Consider the following 9,743-nt stretch of genomic DNA (forward strand, 5'->3'; position numbering starts at 1 on the left):
TATAAAAAAAGGGGAAATTGTACAATAAAGGAACTTCTGGAGGCATCATAATCCCTGACTTTAAACTCTAATACAGAGCTACAGTACTGAAAACAGCCTGGTATTGGCATGAGAACAGACAGAAGGACCAATGGAACCAAATAGAAGACCTGGATATCACTCCACACATCTTCAAACACCTGATTTTGGACAAAGTAAAAAATATCAAATTGAAAAAGAAAGCTTATTTAACAAGTGGTGCTGGCATAACTGGATATCAACATGTAGAAAAATGAAAATAGACATATATCCCCATGCACAAAACTCAGGTCCAAATGGATCAAATATCTCAACATAAAGCCAGCCACATTGAACCTTATAGAAGAAAAAAATGGGAACCACTTCCTAAATATAACCCTAACAGCACAGACACTGAGAGAAACAATAAATGGGACCTCCTGAAACTGAATACCTTTTGTAAAACAAAGGACGTGGTCAATAAGACAAAATGACAGCCTACAGAATGGGAAAAGATCTTCACTAACCCCATATCAGAGAGAGGTCTGATCTCCAAAATATACAAAGAACTCAAGAAATTGAACACCAAAAGATCACATAATCCAATAAAAATAATGGAGTACAGACCTAAACAGAGAACTCTCAACAGAGGAATCTAAAATGGCTAAAAGACACTTAAGGAAATGTTCAACATCCTTTGTCATCATAGAAATTCAAATCAAAACAACTCTGAGATTCCACCTTACACCTGTAAGAATAGCCAAGATCAAAAACACTGATGACAGCTCATGCTGGAGAAGGTGTGGGGGAAAAGGGAACACTTCTGCATTGCTGATGAGATTGCAAGCTGGTACAACCCCTTTGTATGTCAGTGTGGTGACTTATCAGAAAATTAGGAAACAACTTTCCTCAAGACCCAGTAATACCACTTTTGGGTATATATCCAAAGGATGCTCAATCGTGCTACAAGGACATGTGCTCAACTATGTTCATAGCAGCTTTGTTTGTCGTAACCAGAACCTGGAAACAATCTAAATGCCCCTCGACCAAAGAATAGATAAGGAAAATGTACATACATTTACACAATGGAGTATTATACATCAGAAAAAAATAACAACATCTTGAATTTTGCAGGAAAATGGATGGAGCTAGAAAACATCATTTTGAGTGAGGTAACCCAGACCCAGAAAGATAATTATCACATGTACTCACTCATAGGTAGTTTTTGAACATAAAGGAAAGAAAGCCAGTTTACAAACCACAATCCTAGAGAATTTAGGCAACAATGAGAAACCTAAGAAAAAATTAAATAGATATAATATACATGGGAAGTAGAAAGTAGAAAAGACAAGATCTCCTGAGTAAATTGGGAGCATGGAGATCTTGGAGGAGAATTAAAGGGGGGAGGGGAGAGGCAGGGAGGGGAGCAGAGAAAAATGTAGAGCTCAATAAACATCAATTTTAAAAAAAGGAAAACAGACGGGTTCCAGGGAATGGGCTATTGCTGTGAAGGGCAGTTAAAAGAAATAAAAAACAAAACAAACAAACAAAAAAGCAAAACTAAGTTAGTTGAAGAAACAGGTAGCATTCTGGTGGCCAGACCTAGGAGAATGAGACAGGATGCTGCCGCTGCAGACACTGGGTGGTCCTCTCTGGATGCTAGATGGTTGGCAGAGCCCAGCAAGCCAAGCTTTGGGGAATCTTAATATGCTGAATAGAATTCAGTTGGTGTGCTGACAAGGTGATCCCAGCTTTGTTAGCACTGTAGGTCACCCGGATGTCTCACCTGCTTCACTAATGGCATAGCAGTGTCAGGATCACCAAATATCTTTCCTGCTGCTTCCACCAGTCTAGCCACAAAATCAGAAAAAGGCTCTGTAGGTCCTTGGATAATCTTTGTCAAATTACCTCTTACTTCCCCTCTATTGGGTAAAGACTTCCAGGCTCGAGTAGCAAGATTGTTAATTTGCTCACACACCTGAGGTGGATATCCATTTTGCTGATTAGCAAATCTACCTTGTCCGAGTAGCATATCCGTATCCCAGACTGCTTGAGCTCCTCCAGCTGCCAAATTTATCGCAGCTTGGCCATTGACAAAGTCAATTAAAGAAGCTTTCCAATCCAAATATTGACCAGGAGATAAGCAAGCCTTTGCAAGTTTCATCCAATCAGTTGGAGTCATAGCATACCTATGCAAAGTCTCCACCTGAGCCACCAAAAGGAGGCTGAACCACCGTAGGTCCAGACAGACTAGGCTAACAATTTTATAACCTTGAAATCTAACAGCTCATGATATCTGTTACCTTGTTGATCTTGAAACACTGGGAAAGCAGTATCATTCTATCTCCTTTCTGGGTCATCATTTGTGCTCTGACTTCCGTCCACACTCCAGGACTGAAAGAAGTCCATCCTTCTGCTCCCATGACCTAAGGATACTGAGGGGGGGCGAAGCAGTTACACTCCTTCTTGTACTTTCAAGTTGTTTTTTCTTCTGTTCCTCCTTTTCTTTCCTCTTGATCTTACAGATAGATTCTAGCGGGACTACATAAAAGCCCTCCTCTTCCTCCTCCTCCTCATCATCATCAGACTCTGAGTGAGTGGAAATATCTGACTCCTCCAGTTCTGACAGATTAGTATGTAAACCTTTTTTTCTTTTCCTGGGACCTTTTTCCTCATTCCTTTACCTGACCCAGTATCAAACATAACCCTTGTAGAAGCTGCTCTCTCAGATCTCTTCTCCTGTTGAAGCTCTAAGGCAGCCTGGCTATTGTCTATTGCTTCATTATACCTTTGATCTTTCAAACAATGCCACACTAGCCTCCAAACTGTTTTGACACCTTTAAGAGCTAAAAAATTGGATGTGAAGATGATGCCCCCATCTTGAACAAATGATAGATTTGTACTTTTTCACTTTTAACCTGTCCGCTTCTTGTCGCGGCTCTAATTTTATCCTGCTCTCCCCATTTCTACCGGTGAGAGCAGAAAACCCACTTTTTGCGGTCCTCTTACCTGAGGATATCGGTGCACCCCCTGACTGCAGCAAGTTCCGGGCTCCACGGGGAGAAGTTTGCAGGATCCCCATACGAGGCCACCACTTGTCACAGCCCCCTCGTCCAGCAAGGAAGACGCCCAACACCAGAGCTCTTCTTTTTGACCATTGTTCAATTCCCAGCAATGAATCATGTGGCTCCACTGTAACTCCAGCTGCAGTGGATAGGAGCCCTTTGCTCTCTACAGGAACTCATATATGCATGTGAATATGCACACAAACACACACAAATGCAAGGATTCTTTTGGTGGGGGTGGAGAGTGCACTTGAGCCTCTAAGCCTGAAGACTTGGATTTGATCCTTAGAAACTGCATGGCAGAAGGTGAGAACAGACTCCCCGCAAACTGTAGTCCTACCTCCAAACACACTTCTCTCTATTTAAAAAAAGAAAAAAAGAAAAAGCAGGAAAAGCAGCCAGGCAGTTGACATGCACTTTTCTTTTTCTTTCTTATTTTTTTCGGTTTTTTTGGTTTTCGTTTTATGAGACAGGCCATGACCCTGATCCTCCAGTCTCAGTCACCAGAGTGCTGGCAGCACAGGCAGCCTTACTGAGCTCTGTCATCTGTCACATTGTTCACAAACTATAAACAGGGGCTAGAGAGTCGGCTCAGCAGGAAGAGCACTTTGTTGTGGAATATTATTTTAACTGTGTAAAGGTGTATTAATTAGTTTACGCTGCATTTGTTTAATTATGTAAAGATGTGTTGTTGTTTCACCTTGCCTAACTAAGGCACCTACCTGATTGGTCTAACAAAAAGCTGGATGACCAGCAGCTAGGCAGGAAAAGGAGAGGCGGGACTGGCAGGCAGAGAGAATAAATAGGATGACGACTCTAGGCTGGGGAATGAGTGAAGAAGAAGAGAACTCGGGAGAAAGAGAGGGACACATCCAGGACCAGAAGCCAGGTAGCTGCAGTCAGCTGGACCAAGTAGGACACACAGAGGAAAGAAAGGTAAAACACCCTGAGGCAAAACACAGATGAAACAGGTAGGGGGCTGGAGAGATGGCTCAGCGGTTAAGAGCATTGCCTGATCTTCCAAACGACCTGAGTTCAATTCCCAGCTACCCACATGGTGGCTCACAACCATCGGTAATAGGGTCTGGTGCCCTCTTCTGGCCTGCAGGCATACACATGGAAAGAATATTTTATCCATAATAAATAAATAAATAAATATTTTTAAAAAGAAAGAAAGAAAGAAAGAAAGAAACAGGTAAAGTTAGAAGAGCTATCAGAAACGAGCCTACAATATGGCAGAACATTCATAACAAACATGATGTCTCTGTGTCATGATTTGGGAACTGGTTGGTGACCCAAAACAAAACCTGGTATAGCACCTTGCTGCTGTTCCAGAGGACCGTGGTCCAATGCTCAGCACCCACAAAGCAGCTCACAACTGTATCTCCAGTTCAGGGGAACCCGACGCCCACATTTTACAGGTGTGGTTAACACAATACATGCAGGGGAAACACCCATACACACAATAAATGTTTGAAAGAGATTTTAAAGAGATATAAGCAGCTCTCCATATGCTTACTTTCTTTCTTTCTTTCTTTCTTTTTTTTTTCAGGAATCGTTGTTGTTTAATGGTAAAGTTCAGCACACTCCAGCACCAGGACCGGCATGGAGTCGAAGCAGCAGGGATGGCTGGGTGACCTCATGGAGCCTCACATGGCAAAGAGGATGAGGAAGGCGACCATCAAACAGAAGAGTCCCATGACCTCAGACAGGGCAAAGCTCAGAATGGCATAGGAGAAAAGCTGTTGCTTGAGAGACGGGTTCCTGGCATAGCCAATAATCAAGCTACTAAACACTGTTCTGATGCCAGTCCCGGATCCAGCCACAACAACTGTGGCAGCCCCAGCACCAATAAACTTGGCAGCTGTGTCAATGTCCTGGGAAACAACACTGGTCTGGAATTACCATCTGGCCACCTGGAGAGGGGAGCAGCTGCAGGAAGGCTGTTTAACCTGTTTAGATTGGGTCTCTGGTCTACTCAACAGGGAGCCAGACACAGGCCTGATTAGACCCCTGTTACAGGAGCAGATCAGAACTGGAGTAACAAGTAGTGCCTTGGTGATCTGCATTTTTCAATGTCCCAGCTTTAGTCCTTGGTCTCCATATGCTTACTTTCATATGAGGAACTTTTCTTTTTCTTTCTCTCTGTATTAAAGCATGTGCCTGTTCATGTGTGTAGGGATGAGAGGGTAGGGAGTTGTGTAGGCCAGAGGACAATGTGTGTAGCTCTTTATGTGTGTCCAACTTTTCAAACGTTTTTAAAGGCAGATTCTTACATTGGCATGGAACAGCTAGGCTGGCCGGGGAGCCAGGGATATGCACTGCTTCCACAGCGCTGGGAGTGCATATACACACCACACCTAGCTTTTATAGAATGGTTTTTCAAGACAGAAACTCTCTCTCTTCATGAATATATGAAGAAACTTTATATAGTTTCTGTGTGTTGCCCTGGCTGTCAAGGAACTCCCTATGTAGACCAAGCTGGCCTCAAACTCTAAGATCCACCTGCCTCTGCCTCCTGAGCACGTGAAGGCAAGCACCATCATCATCCGGCCATACCTAGTGTTTTAAGTGTGGGTTCTGGGGTACAAACTCAGCAAGGCAAGCATTTCCCTGTCTGAGCTACATCCCCAGCCCACTCCCTTTTTTCTGAATAGTGTTTGGTTTGGAGACAGAATTTTATATAGCCCAGCCCTTGAATTCACCATGTAGGCTGAAAGATCCTTCAACTCCTTTTGGAAATAAGAAAATAAACTCAAGAGACTCGTGAAAATTAAGTGTTTTTAAATATATAGTTCTGTAGGAAGGTACTATGGTATAGAGGAAAGGCACACATGGCCAAGATACTGATTTGCTGCAAGACAGGGGGTTTTTTTGTTGTTGTTTGTTTGTTTTTTTTTTAGAAACTATTGAGAGACATTCCTGGGTCTCTGCATGTGACCTAGGCCTTGACCTCCACACAGACACACACACAGACACACACACAGACACACACATAAAGAGACACACACAATATTTCTTGTTTTACTCTCAACTCAGTGGAGATTCATTCAGACAGTTATGATCACAGGTAAAGCACAGCTGGGTTGGGATGGGGTGATTCCAGATGGACCGAGAACTAAGTTAGGTCTCTCGAGGCTGCCTCAGACATCATGGAGGAATTGAGAGCTTTGGGAAACCCCCAGAGCCTGAAGACAAACAGAAGCACTCCAGTTTTCACTTCAGTCTCCAGAAGAATGTTCTAACAGGGTTCCAAAGACCCTAGAAAGGAAGGTCTGTTTGCAAAGATAGCAATCCTGAGCTCAAAGGAGGTGCTCTGGGCATGGTAAACAGGAGTTTAAGGTCAGCACTGGTTTAGCAGCATGTTTGAGGCCTGCAGGAGCAGGAAACTATGGGCAGGACACACTGGAGAACCTTCCACTGAAGCAGTTATTCTTCTAGCCCTGGGGTCTATGATTTTTCTGTCTCTGAAAACCCTTAAAAATGTGGTAGGCTGCACAGTTCCTTCAGGGCTGTTTGTTAGTGTTATAATTTTCTGTCTCTTTAAGAGACAAGCCATGCACACTCCCTCCCCCATCCTCTGAGGCAGGCTAATCTTCAGCTTCTGGCCTGAGCTCTCTCCTTTTACCATCTTCCTCTCAGAGAGGCAGCTTTGCTTCTGCCTATCTCCCCTCTTCTCTGCTTACCCCCTCTCTGTCTCTCTTTGCCCCACTTCTCCCTTAACCCTTCATAATTCCCTAAATAAATATTCAACCTCACTTTGCATGTCGTGTCTATCCATGTCTGTCTCCTGCCCGCCTGCCATGTGTCTCCCTGCCTGGGACCAGCCACTGCTCAGGGACGGGCAGGCTTCTATGCCTGGGACTGGCTGCACCCAGGACCCACTGCCTGCCGCCACATGGCCCGCTTCCACCATTTGAGACCACAGCATTTCAGGTGCCCACTACCACCTGGGATCTTGCAGCATTTTAAAAATAAGTATATAAAAGTTAGCCCTCATTCTTCACAAATGCAAGTAAGGGTGAAAAAACTTGTTAGAGTGACAAGTCCTGAGAGAGAGATACAGGGGTGGGGGATGTTTATCGTGTTTTTGCCTGAAGTGTATCTGTTCATTACATGCAGTGCCTGCTGAGGCCAGAAGAGGGCATCATATCTCCTGTAACTGAAGTCACAAATGGTTGTGAGCTGCTATGTTGTTACTTAGATTCAGACCCTGGTTATCTGCAAGAACAGCAAGTGCTCTTAAAAATGAGACATTTCTCTCTAAGCCCCTACACTGGGCTTTTTGCTGGGGATCTGAACTCAGGTCCCAGTGCTTGTACAGCAAGAACTTTATCAACTGAGCCAGCAAAGTGCAGCCATATGAATTTATGAGAGAGCTAAAGGGGGTGTTAAAGAAAGGAGAAAAGCAAAGTTATAGCATGAACCTGCTTGAGGCCATGCTGGAAGTTTCACATGGTCCCTGTTTGGACGTAGGTGGAGTAGGGAACCTATAGTGTCCATGTATGCACGGCTACAAGTGAGAAAGATGGGAAGAGGTGTTACATGGACCAGAGAGGATGATCTTGATTTTAAACCATGCTTAATAGTCTTTAGCTTTGAGTCCAAAACTCAGTAGTAATGTGAGCTGGGCATGGTGGCCCTCACCTATAATCCCAGTACTAGAGAGGCTAAGACAAGAGGAGCTTGAATTTCAAGAAAGAAATCCATAGAGAACATAACTGAAAAAAAGGAAAAAAATGTAAAAGGCAACATAATGGAACCTCAGGCCAGACCTGACTGGGCTCCACCCTCCACACAGTGTGGATCTACAACCTCTGTCCTTCTCTTGTACTTTCTCTCCTCTAGGTCCCCTGAACACAGACATGCAGCAGTTGGCTCGAGAAACCTCTAAGGACCCAGAGTTAAGGAACGGACTGCAGAAGCTGAAGTCGAATGGGGAGCTGGTGGATTGTGGGACATCAGCCCAGAAACTGCTGTGCTTGCAGCAATAGGACACCTTCCAGTCTGGAGCCCACATATATTTCTATGACAGTTAAGTCCGTGTCCTACCACAGTGCCCTCCCCAGCCCTGCCTATCACAAACATAAGCCCTCAGACCTAGCCAGCAGGGCGTGACTGGCATTACCAGCCATCAGAAGGCTTCTGCGGGGGCTTGAGAGAGAGTTGTTGGGTACTGGTATCCCCAGAAAGAGAACTGCAGAACTGGGAAGAGGAGGGGGACCTAAACACTGCAGAGAGAAGGCTCAGTGTCTTGTCTGTCGGATGGAGAGGGTGTGCCCTGATGCAGAAAGAGGATTGAGGGCATCACGGTGATGGTCCTTGAACTTCTTTGTTCTGTTGCCGTCTTCCTGTGACACCACTGTTTCTCCCCGGACTCTAGTCCAAATTCATAGCTGTAAGGCCGGTGCAGTAGAGTCCATGTTGCCGTTCATGCATGCTGCTGACCTCTTCTGCAGGGTGCAGGAGTGATGCCTCAGTTCACTATCTAGGGTGTCCTGAGCACGTCACTGCTCACTCTTCCCAGAGCACTGCCAAAGAGCTGTCTGCCTCCTGTTATTAAGGCCCACATAGTGGTTAATATAGGTCCAAAGTCATTAAGATAGAAATACCAGGACGCCTGCGCCTTTGTCATGCGTCTGTCCACACCGACCCACCTTTACTGCCATTTTCCTGAGGGTCCCTGAGCTAGGCAGTGAGTATCCATCCTCAGCGCCCAACGCACAGCAGACAGCTCTCACAGTGAGGGCTTAGATTTCTAGTTCCACCCCTTGCCAACTGGAAAGTGCTGTAAAGAGGCCCAGGCTCCTGTAGTGTCCTCTAGCCCACCTTTCTGCTTTTGTTAAAAGAATCCTCTGTACCTCCTTGTGGCCAGCAGAGGGCGCACTGTGACTGTGCAGCGTGAAAAGGTGGGGCTTGCCCCTTCTGCAGAGCATGCCACAACTGTTGAGGATTCCCCAAGGTGGAAGGAGGTAACTTCTGTCACCTTTCCCAGTGGACACTTTACCCTCTCTGGAATGGAAATGGCTCCTTCAGACTTCTGCTCTTCTGACCAGGTGGTACCCACAGCAAGATGCTCTTGTGCCTCTAAAATGACCATGTATTACAATGTACTTAAATAAAGCTTTGCACCCGTCCAAAAGGGTCATTGTGCACGGCCTCGTGTTTGCAAACATTTGACACTACATGTCCCACGGTAGAGAAAGCCCCCTTTTTTTTGTTTTGTTTTGTTTTTGTTTTTCGAGACAGGGTTTCTCTGTGATTTTGGAGTCTGTCCTGGAACTAGCTCTTGTAGACCAGGCTGGTCTCGAACTCACAGCGATCCGCCTGCCTCTGCCTCCCGAGTGCTGGGATTAAAGGCATGTGCCACCACCGAGAAAGCCCTTTTGCCTCTTTTATTTTTGATAGACCAGAAGTTCAGGGAGGAATACCATTTATCTCCACAAGGTGGCAAGACTTTCTCATGTATTCCAAGTACAGAGGCTTCAGGGAGTCCTAAGTGGTCTGTCTGTCCTCTAGACTGGCAGGAACTGAGAGAATTGAGGCGGGTCAGAAAGGGATAAAGTCATTCTCTCTGACAGGCCCCACAGCTTCTCTAGTGACCACGACCACCTCAGCCCACAGGGATTTCCCCAGCATCAGTTCCAGCCCTGGCTTCAGTGTCTCCAGAACATTCAGCAC

At 45.3% G+C, this 9,743-nt stretch overlaps 1 pseudogene; it reads right to left on the reverse strand.

The window, feature by feature from the left end:
- Nucleotides 1-4,711: 4,711 nt before the first annotated feature.
- On the reverse strand, nucleotides 4,712-5,131 carry LOC130868851 (ATP synthase F(0) complex subunit C1, mitochondrial-like; annotated as a pseudogene).
- Between the last annotated feature and the right edge of the window lie 4,612 nt (nucleotides 5,132-9,743).

The sequence above is a fragment of the Chionomys nivalis genome, chromosome Y, assembly GCF_950005125.1.
Source record: "Chionomys nivalis chromosome Y, mChiNiv1.1, whole genome shotgun sequence".
Classification (NCBI taxonomy): domain Eukaryota; kingdom Metazoa; phylum Chordata; class Mammalia; order Rodentia; family Cricetidae; genus Chionomys; species Chionomys nivalis.